The sequence below is a fragment of the Cheilinus undulatus genome, linkage group 1 (genome assembly GCF_018320785.1).
Source record: "Cheilinus undulatus linkage group 1, ASM1832078v1, whole genome shotgun sequence".
Lineage (NCBI taxonomy): Eukaryota > Metazoa > Chordata > Actinopteri > Labriformes > Labridae > Cheilinus > Cheilinus undulatus.
In genome coordinates, this window is record NC_054865.1 from 43,472,038 (window position 1) to 43,487,941 (window position 15,904).

Consider the following 15,904-nt stretch of genomic DNA (forward strand, 5'->3'; position numbering starts at 1 on the left):
TTTTCGCCCTTTTGTCCAATCATTAAAAAGCCACTGAAGGAAGTCAAATTAATGACTGAGACCATGACTGGACCTCCTCCAGTGTTCGACTTACAGCTCCACTACCCTGTTGATTTTGTCAGACTGGTTTTGGTGGGACGACTTGCTGACCTGTTGTCATTTTTTCTTGGTCGTGTAGTTGGCTGCTTGTAGATTTCTTCCCTTGGCAAATTTCCTTTTGGTATCACTTGAAAGCTGTGAATTCTGACATCTTCAAAAACAAAGTTATTGAAGTTATTGTCATTTTTTACTATTAATACAGGATTAAAACTTGTCTAGGATATGTTATTTAACTAGATGTGTTAGATGTGAAATTAGACTGGGCAAATGAAATACTCATTCTTGTATCTGAGTGCACAAGACTAGCGTTGCTTAAATCACTGCTGGCCCTCTGGCCAAAGAAGTCTGTATACACCACCGAAAAAAGCAGGACTCGTTATAGTTTGCACTAAACATGTAGGTATTGTTATCCCATAAAAAATGTCCCCTCTTTTTTATGAATGTTTATAATGCAATTTACAACAAATGTGTAAGATGCAAACCTTCAAAAAAGGCTGTTTCAGGATTATAATATTAATGGCCTTGTCGGCCGCCTACCACATGGCAGCATTTAGGCATTACAAATAACAATACAGATTAAGCATTCTTCTTGCTTATGGTCATTGTTGTCTTTGCTCTTTAGGAGATATTAGTAAGCATTTCAGTCTGTTTCATTACCATGTGAAAGCTCCTCACAGTGACTTAAAGCATAAAGAACATATTGAGCAGGAAAGTTTCTAGTTTTTCCATTTTTTAAACTGAGTGACCTGAAACACAGTCAAAAAAAGTGAAGAGTCAGAGAGAGTCCTCTGTGATATGAATAAATATAGAGGTAGACGGCTCTTGAGAAAAACGAGTCACCAAAATAGGTTGAAGTACTTGAACAACTTTAGAGCAATTGGCATTTCTAACAGCGTCCAATCAGCTGTCAGTCTGACAGGAGATCAGTCAATAAAGGTTGAGGTTAATATTTCAAAAGGAACTTGAGAATAAAATTCAATATTCTAACAACATGGGTGATATCCGATTGACTGAAATGCCTTCTGGTTTTTGATCGCTCTGGATGAGTGTATTAAAGTGTTTACATTACCTGTCTGATCATCAAGTTTCTGGTAAAACAAACAAACAAACAAACAAAAAGGTATTTTCTTTAGTTTGTGGATTCTGTTTGTGTCATTGGTGCTGTTTGTGTGCTTTTGATTCTGTGCATAGTTTGAATGCAAGGTGAATTAAAGTGCCTATAGAAACTATTCACTACCTTGGATGTTTTATTCTTTAATAATTTTATAAATTAATCATTTTCAATGTAACTAGGCTTTTCTCACTAAAAAAAAATATTTTATGTCAAAGCTAAACAGATCTTTTCAAATCCTATCAATTAAATGAAGACATTCACCTGATTGCAATGAATGTGTCTCAAGTGACTTTAGAAGAAAGACACCTGTGTCTGGAAGGTCCAGTCTCTGGTTCATCAGTATACCTGGCTACTATTACACCATGTAGACAAAATAACACTCCAAGCAACTCAGAGAAAAGGTTAATGAAAAGCATAAGGGGTGGATACAACAAATTCCTGGGTACTGAACAGCAGTGGCAGCATCATGTCGTTGGGATGCCTCTCGGCAGTCAGCCTTGGAGGGCTCGTAAAGGTAGAGGGTAAAATGAATGTAATGGCAGCCAAAGGTGCATCTAGTAAAAACTGACTTGAAGGGGGTGAATATTTATTAAGTCACTTGTTTAATATTATATGTTTTTATTTAGTTTACATAACTTTGTATAAACTGCTTTCACTTTGACATAAGAGACTTTGGTTAAAAAAAAAAAAAAAAAAAAAAAAAAGACAAATTATTCTGATGATGAATGATTTAAATAAATAAATAAAAGGGTAAAACATCCAAGGGGGTGAATACTTCATACAGGCACTGTATATCCTTGGGCAAGACCCAAATATCTTCCACTGCTGTGTCAGTGGTGTGTGAATGTTCATGGACAAATACGGACAAGTGGACACATCCAGAGAGATTGATTCTAAGAGCTTAAAAAATAGGCGGATACAATTGCCAGACTTTATGTAAATTTGTGTTTTCCCTCTCTTGTGTTGGTTCTCACCAGTTTGTTTGGGTTTTTTTTAACCAATACAGAACATTTTAGTGCGTTTCCCATCAGACACCTGCTACGACACCCAACCTAGTGCAGGATTTTTGTTTCTAAATTCTCATCTATAGCTTCTAGAAGAAATCTACCTTTGCCTTCTCTATGCCAATTAACCTGATGGACGGACAAGTGTGCCAACTGGCAATGTCAAGACAAAACCAATCCCTCCCAGCTCCCAGCTGGTGCTCGTGGCACATCCACCCATCCAAAAGGATTGTGGCTTGTGAACTACTCCCTGGAGGGCGTTGCAATATGGTTTCCATCAACACACTGAAGTGCCCTTCAACAAGGAGCTGAACCCTAACTGCTCAACGTGTGCTGTGCTGCTGATACTGACCTTTGAGAGAGGATGATGTATGTCTGCCTGATGTTTGATTTTTGTCATGGAGGGGTGAAAATATCCGTTGTGCTATTTTTTAATGCAGTGTTTTAAATTCTTATGGTCACACTGAACATAATGTGTCCTGCATATCAGAGACACAGGAAGTGCAAACACCTTTAAAACCCTGAATAATTTAGATGCCATGTGAGCTGAACTGCAATCACACGCATGAATGTTCCATAATGAGTTAACTCAATTGTGGTGTAAAAGAAAATGAACATTTCAACATTTAACCCCCATGAACATTGAAACGCCTATACATATTTTATGAAATGGTATAAAAAGACATCCTTATGCAGTGTCAGCAAGCAGAGGAGCATTATAAACTTTGTATAAGTATTTATTATACAAAACATCACACATTAGCACATCACACACTGCTAATTACCATCCAGAACCAACCATCCAGAAAAAGTTCTACCAATAATTATGAGCTCCTACAATGTTTAGCCTTTCTTATAGCACTATTTGTCCTGTCTGGTCTTGTGTATTGTGTGTGAAAAAGAATGCCAACTCTCTCTGTAAACCAATTCTGCCTACAGGTACTAATACAATCACCCGTCCTTACCTTATATATGAGATAAAGAAGTCAGCATGCTTGCTTAGAAATACAGGATATAAAAAAAGGAAACATACCACCTATCTGGAGTGATATAACATTGCATTGTAGGGAATCAGTCATAAAGATTGAATTTGTCCATTGATTTTCTTTCTCTGTTCTAAAATGACTGAGCTCCTTGTTTGTAAGTGGATGTACACAGAACAGGCTAACAGGGTCAAGTTGGTTGCTGCTTGTCAGAACTCATCTGCCGGGTGTAGAGGCACACGTTGTACTGGTTTTTGTTCAGTAACAACTGTGAGAGCTCTGCACCAATCAAACAGTGAACTCTACACGTACATCTCTGGCCCAGCACATCTTTTGTAGCGTTTTATTTTCCTTTTGACTTGTAAAGATAAGTAAGGGATAATGTACAGGGTGTGGATTGTTATAAATGAATGGCGGGGTGATGCAGGTGAAGGATGGCTTCCCACACCTAAAAAAATGGCCACTCCTATGTAGGGATGGGGATCGAAACAGTTCTGTATTTTTCTAATACTCAAAAATCAACATTGTTTTAGCTTATCTGTGCTGCTATTGAGTCTTACAGGCTCTGTGGCGTAATGTCATTTTAAGATGCAACTGGTGTAAAAACATACATCAGTTCTTACAAGGGGAACACACACTAAATGTTGTGTGTCAAATTAAACCAGAATGTGGTACCTTGAACTGTTGACTTGAGGAGTCGACTTGAGGAAAAAAGACTCCGCCTGCGAGACGCATGCAACCATAGACACTCATACCACTCTCTTCAGCTTTTTCAGGACAGTCTTCTTCTTCAGCTGCTCAGATAAATGCTGAAAAATGCTTCCAAACTTTTTAGCAAGTCCTGTTTTGATCAAAGTATTAATCCAGTGTAGAAATCTGTGGTGGAATCAGCTGAATTTAAGTTAATCAGTGAACTTAAAAAGCTTAAAGACAAAAACATATGATTAGTTCAGGTAACCTCAGTAAATTAGACAACTATTTTCTATATCTTATGATATGTTTAAATGTCACATAGAAATGGGCCGTTGATTGCCATCGAATCACAGTGCAACTTAACCAAGCCTGTAGCTACTGCTTCATTTTCTGATGCTGATTGGTCAGGATGCAGGTTTATGGCTTTACAAGATGGATTCACTTGATCATAGTCTGGCAAATTCATCTGCTTTTCAATGTTATCAAACATTACATATTGTATTTACTTGAGTTGTCTTTGTGAGATATTAGAATTGGTTTGATGATCCGAAAAATTCAAGTGTGATAAATATGCAAAAAAAATAAATAAATAAATAAAACAGGAATCAGAAAGGGAGCAAATACTTTTCATGGCACCGTATAATCCTGTAAACATAATCTGCAAATCTGTAAGGACAGCCTACGGTTTCTGAGTGCCAACAAGGTGAGGAAATGGTCTTCTTGGGAGTCGTCTTCTTGGGGATCCCCCTTCACAGCCTGTCTCTTACATCCCCTGTTATATGAAACTTGGCCTTCAGTTTGGAGATGGTACTAGGGCTAGCTCCAAATAATGCCGCAACATGCAGTTTGAATTTGCCCTATCACATAGGCCCTATTCAGATCGGTCAAAAGTAGCATGCCAATTCTTGGAGCAGACACCTACCGCCAACTGTGTTAGGACGCTAACAGGTGCTGACAACCATGTGCCAATCAGGCGTCTAATTGTCAGCACCTGGGGGTACCAGAAGCAGCAGCAGAATAAGCTGTTTAGCACTGGCAGAGAAGATTTGGCAACATACTCAGCTCTGCTGCTCATCCCGCAAATGCATGTTCCTTACAAATGTGGCACCATTTAAAAGGGAAAAAAAAAGACTTTCCAACTACTAAGTTTATAACAAACTCATCCTGTCATTTAGGTTTTTAGTTACAGCTTCAAGATGCTTAACAACAACTCAGTGTAGTTTTCTCAGGTATATTTCTCAGGTATATTTCTCAGGTAGACAATTTTGATTGCTGCAGGATAACGTCTCAAAAGTCAAGATTATTTTAAGGCCCGTTAAGGAGAAAAATAATTTCTTACTTTATAAAAAATCCCAACCATGAATCTTGTCCATTTTTAGTATCTATAAGGCCTTGTTATGTGTGGCATTATTATTGAGGTTAATGTCAATAGCACAGAGGGGATTTTTGCATTGATGGATGAATAGAAGTGGCATTTAAACCACGAATACAAAGACAGACAAGACAATCTTTTACTGAACCAAAAGCATGCAGTGGCTCCAAATGGGATGGCCCTGAATTAATGTCTATGTTCACTTTTCAATGTGTTATCTAGCTTGATGGGTGAGATAGTAAATTTTGCTCTTCCTCATCTGTCTTCTTTTTTTTTGTCTCTGCAGAGTAATCCATTTCCCTCAATTTCAGGTCTTGAGGCTTGCTACTGAGGGCCACAGGATCAATATTTGCCAAGTTTAAACCACAGGATTATCCGTCTGTCAGGGCGCCCAACAGAAGCTCTCAACTGTGACATAAATCTTGGACTGTCCTCCACCATTTGAGAAGGTCACACCTCCAAACAGCCTTTGTTATATTGTACACCTAAAGGACGGATTATGTAGTCGATAATGTCACTCCTACACACACACTGTACAACACTACACCCAACAGGCTTCCAAAGTATTATCATAAATTCACCATATATGATTTAATCTATCTGCCACATGGCTTGTTTGCTATGTTAGGTTCATGTAATGCAGTCATATGAACCAAGCTCCTTTGTTGGCTTTTTTTTTTTTGCCAGTTTTTCCTCTCATTTAATGTCCCAATGCATTAGGCTGCTCACTTTGAGTACATTCAAGAGGCATGTACATTTTATCCTATTAGCATTACCTCGAATTGAGGCTCTCTAAACTCAAGAAATGTGCTTTTTTTCTTTGCTCAAATCAGGTCAACAGAGAGAATGGTGGCTTTATGTGAATACTGATTAACCCTGCACAAAAAGTTTTTAAAAGGATCAATATCAGACTCAGAGCTATGCAGGGACTAAAGGTCATGGCAGAAATACTAAACTGAGAGGTAAGGTTGATGATTTATATTCATGTAATTATCATCAAATCTCTTGAAAAGCCAAACAAACAAGCTCAGTCCTCCTCTTAGTGCTTTTTATACTTTCCCCAGTCTGTGGATCCAGTTTTTGGCCTCCAGCCCCAAGACTACCGAGATGGAATAGAGGTGTTTATTTTTTAACAAAACAAGCCACAAAATTACCAAATTATACTTTCATATTCGTAAAGGGTTAAACAATTTCTTACAACAGCTGGATACTGTTTTATTTTAGCATAAAAAAAAAATGATCCAAACAGCAGTGAATAATGCATTTGGAATATGATCAGCTGCGGATTTGGTTAGTGAGTGTTTACAGCAGCAGGGCGGCCTATGAAGAATTAAATAAAAACAAACTGTTCTGCCAATGTTCATGGAAAGAAGAGAAGATGTCAACCATTGCAGGATGAAGCTCCATGATGTGGTTTTATCATTTTTTCTGGAAAACAAAAGAGCTCTGAGAAAAGGAGGAATAAGCTGTATTATACTTTTGCTACATAGTGCATGCTTGTTAGAATGATTTATTTATTATTGATTCTGGTCAGGTTGTTGGTTTTGTGGAAAGTAAGGAAGAGGAAGAGAAACATCTCAAGACTTATTCTTTAAGGCATGAAAATTATGCAGCAAAAGCTACAAGAAGCATGGCACAAAATGGTTCATTTTTCATTTTGTGAAGAAAAGTGTAGACTATTTGCAAGACTGGAAGGCTGAGGACTGTTTAAAACATGTCAACATCCCCACATCCTGTATTTATTAACTAGCTCTCTATCAATTATGCACACCACGTATGACCCCTGGGTCTTATTTTGCACTCTGATAATTTCTGATGCAAACAGTCTGTCACTGAACGGTCTTTAAAGACAGTTTTTTCATGCTTGTAACAATGCATTATATAATAGCAGCATTGTATAATAACTGGACAAAACACAGTGTATTTTCACCTCATCATGATTTTGCAAAATCCATGAGTTGAATTTTTTCTATGAAAATTAATTAATACAGTGCATTATGTCAATACCACCCAGAGAGGATGTCTTCATTGATAAACATCGATTTACATCACAATAACAGTCATTATATGAGCACACAATTCTGTAATTGTTAAGCAATCAGGATTATGTAAGTTCTTCATTGGAGTGGTTGAACAAAAAAAAAAACAAAAAAAAAAAAAACAATATGGGACAGTTTATTCTTTCAAATCATGTAGCTCTATTTTTATTATTCCTAGGTCATCATGATTTGATTCATGCAGTCTTATGTCAAAAACATCTGATTAGAAGGCAAACCAATCACACGTGGCAGCATCCACACCTGACCCATGTGGCAATAGCTTCTTTGCAGATGACATCATGCAGAAGCAAAGAACTCTCCATTGGGGGCAAGAGGTGATTACTGCATAGAAAAAAGCTACCAAAGCGGCAGATTTTTTTTTTTTTTAACCGTTTACAGCTGTGTCAAGCCTTCAAAGTGCAAAAAAAAAAAACATTCTTAATTCTTAAGCTACTTATGTGTCCCAAAAGTTGTGAAATATGCATGCTAAAAAAAGTTTAAAATACTATGGATGAGCGGTATCACTCAGTGCTCGTGTATGGTCCGCTTCTACAAAGCAGTCCAGTTTGGTTCAGTAAAGTCCTGCCATGGTTTTGCTCATTAAACTCTTTTCTTCCATTTGCTTCCTCTGCTGCTGTCCATCCAGTCTCTCTTATAGTGGTGGGAAATTGGTCTCTTTTAAGAGAACCAGATCATTTGACTCAGTTTTGCAGCGCTAACTCTAACTTGGCTTTTAAGTTTGTAGTAAATAATGAGAAATGACGGAGGAAATTAAACTACCGCTCAAATGGGAGCTAGCTACTGTAGCTCACATTAAAGAGTTTAGTAGCATAGGTGCATTCATGAATAGCACATCTTTACTAGGTTGCCCATAAGGTTTATTCAGTTGATAATACATCACTGTTCCAATTAAAGTATCTTTGTCACAAAATATATGTTAAAGTGGCTCAGTTAGCATCTTAGCTCAGTACAAGATTCCTCAAAAGGAGGAGTCTTGTATTAGCAGGATTTCTGCAGGACTGAGCCACTAAAAACTAAACAGGGGAATTGGCAGTATGGACGGATTTTGAATCAGTCAGCGCTGCAGATAATAAAGAAGCCGAAACAAATGGAACTGCAGATAGCTGAGGGCCATAAAGACCTATGCAGCAGCTGCAGGGACAAGGATGGGCCTGTACTAAACTATCCACAGTTGACACTTCAGTCTTTCTTCAGGACTACTCCTGATAAACCACTTACTGTTTAAGCAGAAGTTACTTTTGAGCTCATCAGTTTATGAGGAGGGAGTTTTAATGAGGTGTCTAGTTAAAGGAGTAACTGGTTAGTTGTTTTTTGGTGTGGAGGATATTATTTGGCTGTTGTCAGCTGCTCACTTTTGGTAGCAGCTAACATGCAAACAGGCTACCTTAGTGCTAACGATACTAATGTGGAGCTAGACGCTGCTGTCTTTTATGCTTTTATGTCATTTCCAAGGTCTGGTCATGTGTAATATGTGTCAAGCAAGCCGTAATGACAGGGTAACAAGTATCGGGTTTACATTTAGCATGGTTTGTACTGTCTCAGTCTTGGGTGAGGTTCATGAAAAAAAATGTGTTCCCAGTCCTGCTTTACCACAGGCTTAGAGCTCTGTCACAGTGTTTCTGTAAAGGTGCAGGTTAATGGTCACATGGTTATCTAATCCAAATTTCTGGTAATTGTTCTAAAGGCCAAGTATTTTTGAGATCATTTTGGCCAAAGAGAAAAAGGCTAGCGTAACTCCATCCCAGTCTAAGAAATGTTGATTTAATTTGATTCACAGCGCTGATATGCCATACCCATTGGCTGATAATTACTCTACAGTGCAAACATAAGCACTTCTCTCAGACACTGACATATGAATATCAACCAGGTGATTTGATTGGTGTCCAAAAGTATAATTTCTGATCCAACAATCATGTATTCTTAATAAAGTTAATGAAAAATGTTGGCAATCAATCAGGACATCTCTTGCTAAAATGCTTGATTACAAAAAAGAATTATATCAAAGAATCTTTGCATTGTTACTTAGTATGAATGCAGACACTGTCAGTATGGAGTAAGGTATATAAGCCATAATTCTAAAATCAGGCCCATCACACCGGGCTGTGTCCTTGCTTGGAAGCTAAGGTCACCCGTAAACTCCACATTAATCTCACAAAGTGCAGAGATGGCTCCTCTGTGTCCTTGGAGAGTAGCACAGCACATTTGGGTTCATTACGGTGAATCTCGGCCCTGTCTTGTGTAATACATTTTGAGCATGTACAGCTTGCTTTTTCACATTGGCTTTAATACACATATAACTGGAGCATTAAAATAAACATGACTCCCAGAGTCAGACTGTTTTCTTCTCTGTTGGCTGGAACAATGCATGACAGACTAATTTACTTATTTTTGATTTGGCATTGATAAATTGTCACAGCATGCAGTGTTGTTTTGTCAGTTGATGCATCTCTGCCAAAATTTCATCAAGACAAATTGGTTAAGATTTAACATCCATTATTCTAAAATGTGGAGTGACAAAGGACCAGCCTTTAAAGCCAATAAACAAGGCATAACTTAATTAAACTAACCTCAGCTGGTACAGTGGGGACAACCTTGTAATGTCTTCACATCACAGCAGCTTCCAGATAGTACTGGATGTATTTTTAAAGGACACGCTACCACTGATACCAAGGATCCTACTCTAACATTGTTGAAAAAGGAGGCAGGTCTGACAGCACTCAATGGTCACTTGATGGGACACGCTCAGGGGTCTAATCTGCCCACCCGGGACAAACTGGAGGTGGTGTGAGTCAATGAGCCATGTAAGAGATTTCTAACATCTGTTGCAAAGGCATACACATTCTCTCTGGTTAAAACATGCTCCATTTACACTTTAAAAGAAATAAAAGTTTTAAAAAAACATGGGCTATGGAAAACCATTGTCGGTAAACATAGTACCTTACTGACTCTACAAATGTAAGGTAATACTCTACCATGCAAAGCAAATACCATATATCAATAACATCCAGAAGCACTGATCACAGTTCTGGGTTTAAACTCTTTTGAGATTGACTGACCTACAAAGGAAAAGTGTGTTGTCATCTCATGAGTCAGGTTTTCAAGTTTGTTTTGGAAAAAAGTGGCTGTTGAGTCCTCTAAGCTAAAGAGAGAAAGGAATACCCAGACCATTACCAATGCAAAATTGCAGTCAGTATCTTTGATGGTGTGTGGGTGTATTGGTGCCCATAGCATGGGTAACTTGCACATCTGTGCAGGCCTCAAACTGAGACTGTTGTATATTTGTTTGTAGCTATGAGTGTGATTTATGTATGATATCAATGCATGTGTGTTGGATCAGTATTTTGTGCTAGTGTCCTGGCTAACAGTAACTTTATTTTGGAGCTGAAAAACATACCAAGCAGTTATAAGGTTCTGATTTTTTATTATAGAATTATTTGTGCCTGCCACCTTTTAAAACCCTTTTCACCAGTGCTTCTGCACATTTTCCCCTAGCTCTTTTCTGCCAAATTTTAACCAGTGCTTTCCACTTTTTTCCCAATTGTTTGACACTTTCCATTTTCCTTTTGCCACTTTTAAATAAATGTCCACCATTTTTCTAGCCACATTTCTATCCCTTTTTGCATTTTGTAACCCACTTTTGCCACTTTTATCCAAGTTTGGTCATTTTTAATCCCTTTTACCATTCCTGAGAAGTTTTTCCATGTTCTTACTGATTTTCAAATCTTTTTTCCATAATTTTTCCAACTTTTTTGCACTATTATCCTATTTTAGCCTCTTGTAACATCCTTTACCACTTTTATATCCCTTTTTTACCTCTTAAAACCCCTTTTATCTTTGCTTGTCTTTTTTGTTATTTTTTAATCAGATTTTTAAGATTTTTTCCATCCAGTTTGCCCTTTTTTCATTTCTGTAACCCATTTTTGCAAATTGTATACCTTTTTTTGCCCTTAGTTCAGCCCTATTACCGCTTTATACAACTTTTAACCCATTTTTCCACTTTTAATCAAATTTTCCCATCCAATTTGCCCATTTCTGCATTTCTGTGAGCGAATTTTGCCACTTTGATCCCATTTTTGCCACTTTTGACCCCTTTCACCTCTTTTTGCCAATCCTTGCCACTTTTCACCCATTAATGCCAATTTCAACCAAATTCTGCAATTACTAAATCATTTTTCCCTTAAGAAATTCTTAGTTCATGTTACTTTATTTACTGGCATATATATCTGAGTGGTGCCTTCTTGCAACAGCAATTTTGAGATCTCTCTATATGTGTTCAATTGGATTTAGATTCAGACTCATTGCTGGCCACTTCAGAACTCTCCAGCGCTTCGTCTCCAACCATTTCTTGGTGTTTTTTGAGGTATGTTTTGGGTCATTGTCCTGCTGAAACACCTATGACCTCTGACCAAGGCCCAGCTTTCTGACACTAGGCTCTACATTGTGGCCCAAAATCTTTTGAAAGTCTCCAGATTTCATGATTCCTTGCACTCAGTCAGGGCACCCAGTGCCAGAGGCAGCAAAACAAGCCCAAAACTTCTTTGAACCTCCACCATGTTTGACCGTAGGTACTGTGTTCTTTTCTTTGTAGGCCTCATTCCATTTTCTGTTAAGAGTAGAATGACGTGCTTTTCCAAAAAGCTCTACCTTAGGGCGCACTCACACTAGGCCATCTGTACCGTGCCGTATTCTAACTGTGCTGAAACCCATTTGACCCCCTCCCCTGCCCCCCCTTTGGCCCGCACTCACACTGCTCAACGCATCCAGGCCTGGGCACGGATACATCATGCGCCAATGTCATAATATGAAGCATTCACCGTTGATGAACTTATATGTGTTGATGACTCAGTATATACAGTGCTTAACAAATTTATTAGACCACCCTAACCCTAACCAAAGTAAGGTTTATGCCACAGCTGCCCTAAATTAACAGCATTGGTAATTACCAAAATCATTTTTTATGTTTCTGCAATGGTTAATACACCAATATGTAGAAGCTCTTTAACCAAAATGATATTTTTAATGTTAAAATATAATTATTACTGTTATCCATGAATTTTCAAATTTACTGACTTACAAAAAAACTGAAAAATAGTAAAGCACATTATTATTTCTTGATTCATATGTCAAATTATAGTTATTTACTTGCATTTCTGAATAGAAAATTTAGTTTTGGTGGTTGAATGTTATGTTTGATTAATTTCTGACTTCTCAGAGAAGCCCAGTGAGCCGGCTCAAATTTGGGTGAATTCAGTTTGAAATCCCTCATTCCTGTTCAAAATGGTAAAACGTTGAGAGCTCACTGAAAATGAAAGAGTCCGCATTAAAGCACTTCATGATGCTGGATGGTCTCTGAGACAAATATGACAGGTGGTCTAATAAACTTGTTAAGCACTGTATAGGCTAAGTTGTTTTTTTAGGCTGTGAAATAACAACAGATTTATAGATATCTGGTCTGACACCAGAGTTATTTCAGCTGACCTAGGATCAGTAGCTACGTTAACTACAAAGAGCACAGTGAGGAGAGAGAGAGAGAAAGCGGTTCATAGTGGAGAATTATCGCTCACAGCATATAATCTGGAACCTGATCAGAGTTCCAAGCACTTCTGATGAATGAAACCCGGACTTTTTAACTTTCTAAATGAGCCCCTACAGCCGCTCTTCTGCATGTCAATATACTGAATCTGAATCCCCGTGGAATTCTTTTATGTGCCATGAACTGAGCCTTTTCTCTGCGTTTGGATGCCTTTCAGTGGTGCACCAAACAAACTCTCATGTCACAGGACAGCTTGTGTCCAGAGCAGGATTAAATGATCAGATGAAAGATTTTTTTATGAGAGCAATTTTAACCATCTGGTGAGAGCTGGAGGTGAACGCGCCTCAGGATTAACAAACGATGTCAGCGATCCAGACCACAGTTTCACTTCTTGGTGACATGAAATAGAATTAAAGGTAAGTTAATTCAATGGATGATAGTTTGGCATTATAATTTTATAATAAGAGAGGTTAAATCAGCCATGTGATTAACCCCTGCACACACTTGTCCGCGTAATTGGCACTCTCCTTTACACACAGAGGATGAAAGGTGTTTGTTATCCTGTGTGTTGCTGTTTGTGACTCATTTAAGGGGAGAAGCTTCATTTTACTAACCAAAAATCATCTCACAGTGGTTAAAGCCTGACTTTGCTTGAAACTGGTCAGAAACGTGGACTGGACTGGGATACATTAGAACGAGGTAAAGAACGTAGTAAAGCTGTGTGAAGTTAAATTCTTCAGCTCTTATAAAGTCCTTGTAACTTTTTGAAATTCAATGAGACAAAATAGAAAAAATCCTGCTGTCTCTACCATGCGGCTGCTGCGCTCTCTGTACTCTGAAGCGGGTCCCTCTGTTGTTACTTCATGTTACGTCGCATTCTCGCGCTTGTGCTCCTTCTTTTGCATCCGTGCCGTGCCTAGGCCCACCTCGTCCTTCCATGCTGGGGCTGCGAAGCGCGCTGTGCTGAAGCATGGAACGATTGCACTCACACTGGCCAAATGTGTCAGACTTTAGGCTGAAACGGGCCCAGGCACAGTACAGATGGCCTAGTGTGGGTGCACCCTTAGTCTCATCTGTCCACAAAATGGTCTCCCAGAAAGACTGAGGCTTACTCAGGTACATTTTTGCAAACTCCAGTCTGGCTTTTTTATGTCTCTTTGTCAGCAGTGGGGTTACTTCTCGGTCTCCTGCCATAGCACTTCATCTCATTGACTTGACGACATATGGTCCGAGCTGACACTTTTGCACCCTCTGCAGTCAGTCTGCAGGACAGCCTGAATTTGTGTGGAAGTTGACTGAGGATGTTTATCCACCATTCAAACTATCCTGCGTCGCATTCTTTTGTCAATTTTTCTCTTCCGTCCACGTCTCGGGAGATTAACCACAGTTCCATGGGTTATAAACTTCTTGATTATATTACACACAGTGGACAAAGGAATCTCAAGATCTCTGGAGATGGTCTCGTAACCTTGACATTGTTCATATTTTCCCACAATTTTGCTTCTTAAGTCCTCAGACAATTCTTGGCTCATCTTTCTCTTCTCCATGCTTGGTGTGACACACACAGGCACACAACACAAAGGTTGAGTCCACTTTTATACATTCTAACTGGCTTCAGGTGTGATTTCTATATTGCCAGCACCTGTTACTGCCACAGGTGAGCTTAAATGAGCATCACATGCTTGAAATAAAATGATTTACTCACAGTTTTAAAAGGGTTGCAATAATTTTGTCCGGCCCATTTTTAGAGTTTTGTGTAAAATTATGTCAATTTTGTTTTTTGTTTTTTTTTTTTACCCACGCCGATGAAATCGGCAGGGGGTTATGTAAAGGTTTCCGTATCTTTCTTTCTTTGTATGTGTACAAGATAACTCGAGAACGGAAAGTCGGATCTTCATCAAACTTTTAGGGAATATTGGGATAGTAACAGGGAAGAATCGATTAGATTTTGGTGATGATCCGGGCACCCGTTCGGTTTTTCACGGACTTCAAAATTTTGAACACCATAGTAATCAATGGGAGTGTCAGTTCCTCGGTGGCGCTGCTTAGGCGTGGGTCTGCCGCCTCAGACAGCCATTCTAGTCTCTTCTGTTTTTGTTGTGTTGGTCTAATGCACATAAAGTAAATAAACGTGTATACCAAAAACATTTGTAATTCCAACAATTTCTGTGAGAAATGGTGTATTTTCTAGAAAAATTCCAGGGGTGCCAATACTTTTGTCCATGACTGTATTCTTGTTTTGTTTAAGAGAAGGCATTAACATTTTGAAAAGAGCTATATTGTACCAAAGCATAAAGAGATAAATTCACTTTCTTGTTTCTTTGATAAGAGTGTTTTTTATTTAGTTTGATATAAAATAAGGTTTTCACAGATTAACTTTACAATGGACCATGATTTTGCTGACCTGCATGGGCCCCCCATTTGGGTGGGTCAAGAAAGCTCTCCTCTTCAGCCCCCCTTAATGGCAGCTTTGGTTGTGTTCATTTGAAAAGAGGTTGAAAAATCAGTGAATTGTGTTATTTAAATTTTACAGTGTGCCAGCTTCCTTTACAATGGGGTTTGAATAAACCAGTAGAATGAGAATAAGCCTGTCTTTAAATATATACACACTGTAACTTTATATCAGTGAAGAAAATGACACAATTTGTGCAAAATATTGTCATATTTTACATATTTCAGTTGAATCCTCTGTGTACTACTGTTTTTCATCTTCTTTTGCCAGTTGCTTTCTGTGCTGCTGTTCACCTATCACAGAGCACTTTCACTAGGAAAGCCCAAGAGGCCAACAGAGTATGAAGAACATGAGAAAAAAGATTTAGAAAAGATGTTAAAACAGCAACATGGTCATTAAAATCCTCATTTTGCAGCAAACACTGGTACAACACTGGGTTTACTGTGCTCCTCACGCACGCTCAAAGGATGTCACTGACAAAGCTGATTGATAAACGACTGTTTTGTCCAACCACTGACTTCCTGTGCTGGATTTGAACTTAAATTGAATTTCAGGCTCCAATGAGATGTCAGCATTAACACACTAGAAAGCCTC